Source organism: Phaethon lepturus, unplaced genomic scaffold (assembly GCF_000687285.1).
Source record: "Phaethon lepturus isolate BGI_N335 unplaced genomic scaffold, ASM68728v1 scaffold34380, whole genome shotgun sequence".
NCBI classification, from domain to species: Eukaryota; Metazoa; Chordata; class Aves; order Phaethontiformes; family Phaethontidae; genus Phaethon; species Phaethon lepturus.
In genome coordinates, this window is record NW_010510406.1 from 18,335 (window position 1) to 20,495 (window position 2,161).

Below are 2,161 nucleotides of genomic sequence, written 5' to 3' on the forward strand. Positions count from 1 at the left end.
TCGCAGGGAGCGAGCACCCGGCTCCGTCCTGCTGCTGCTTCGCCCCGTGGCACTGCCGATGCACCCCAGGAACCCCTGTGAAGTGGTGCTTGGGGCTTACTGGGCTTTATTAATAGTGGTGGTGTTACTAGCAAAAACGCTTATTCGTATATATCGATGCTTAATGACGCACCGAAGTCCTGAGCAGTAAAAATCAACGACAGCTTAAAGAGGTAGCATGATAAAGCGTAGACAATATACATTAAAGGGGACCTGCAATCCCAGTGTTATGCTTTTAATTGATCCAGTTCTACAAGAAACTACTGTAAAACATGTGCCGCATGCACTTGGCCATGAAAAATGGCAACTGTGTCCACCTGCTTGGACATACTTTGTACCTGCAATATAGAAAAAGGCAACGTCTTGTGCTGGTAGTGCAGGTGCTTTTAAGAGCCCGGCTCGCTAGACGGAACATGAACGTTACCATCAGGAGCCTCTGTTGCTTTCTACTGAGAAAAATCACACATGCAGTAAAGATCTTGGGGGGAAAAAAACCCCTAAGTAGTTTAGGAACCTAAATCCCATTTTATAAAGCGTCTTCTTGAAATAGATGCCTTAGGCAAACTCCTGTCACAAGGTGGGACTTCAGCTTTGTCTCCTTTCACAGCCATTTCTGCTGGGTGTGGCGTTAAGGGACATAAATAAACTTCACACTGGCTGCTGCAGGCAGAGGATCAGTCAGCACGGGCTGCCCAGCGTACCCAGGAAACCGGCTCTGCTGGATCGCAGCGCAGGTGCCCTGTGTTGAAATGGCTTCTCTATTTTTTCCCTAATTATTTTCCCCCCAGTTGCTAGCCCTACAAATTCTCCCTGGTATCTGAACATCCACAGTCTCTCACAATTTTTTCTGGTCAGCACGCAGAGGAAATCCTCGTGTGATGCATGACTCAATGTACAATCTAAACCAGTTGCCTCCATCCCTGCCCAGCTCTTGAGATCAGCACGACTGTAACCTTGCGCAGAAACCAGGGTCTGCCCAGAAGAAGGAGCCGATCCGCTGAAATAAAGCTAAAGAACTGCTCGGGTATTTCTGTGGTTACCGTTTCCACTTCTGTTTTCTGCTCGTAACTCAGTAAGGAACTTTGAGAGTTATAAATACAGAGCTCTAGGAAAGTTATGTTAAATTGCACCAAAAATGACTCTGCTGTGCTGGTGCCTTTCCAAGTGGTGGGACCCGACAGAACCCGACAGCTCTGAATCGGAAGAAACCCTCGGTGTGCTCTGATAAACAAAGCCAAACTGTTTTGAGCCAAGCAGTCTTAACGCTAGATGAATCCTGCAACTCTCTTAGAATAGCCCAGGCTTAACTACGTCATACAAATTAGGACTCTAATGACACGAATCAGAAATTAGAAACCCAGGTTAGGAATAAACACGGGTTCATCTGCTGCTGCGTCCACGGCAGAGGTCTGCACCAATGCGATTAGCTCGACTGCGTTTGATTTTTGGCTATAATAATATGATACCTTTTGTGAGGCCAGCTATTTTTGATGAGAAATTGCAGACATAAAAGCAAACATTATTAATTTAGTTTATTTCTAAGGCCGATTTCCCTCTCCTTGGAAGTTTAAAGAGCAGCTGCTCACAAACAATAAACCCTCCTACTGTTCAGTCTCTTGCACGTGGCACGTAGCAGAAATCACGTTAGACTTGCTGTAGGCTTTTGATTTCAAAATGAGATTAGGAGGGGAAGAAAAGCCCAACCAAAGCACTGGAAGGTCAGGTCCAACCACAACGGCAGCACTAGCTGGGGAGTGACAAAATATAAGCCCTTTAGTAGTGCGAACAAAATCAGGTTTTTATCCTCCTGATCTCATTTATTACTCTCTCTGCTGTAGGAGCCACGCAGTTATCTTCTGGTTTCCACTGCAGCTCCAGCAGCTTTTTATTTCTCGGGCTCTGAGAGGATGCAGGGAATGCGACGAAAGCAGGAACAAGATGCTCCATTGAGGTTTCTAACCCACAAGTTTCAAAAAACTGTCAGTTCACAGAGTAAAACCGAAAACTGCTCAAGCCGTCTATGGGGCTGTTTCCCGGGGGCTCACACCTACAGGCTCCCAGCGAGATAACGCTGGTGCAGCGCTGGGTGGGAGAAGGACACGCGTGAAGGTTCCCCACCTGA

General features: G+C 46.8%; 1 protein-coding gene across 1 annotated transcript in view; it reads right to left on the reverse strand.

Moving 5' to 3' along the window:
- The window catches only part of COL9A3 (collagen, type IX, alpha 3), a 15,148-nt gene that overhangs the window by 12,236 nt on the left and 751 nt on the right, over nt 1-2,161 (reverse strand). The window lies entirely within an intron of this gene.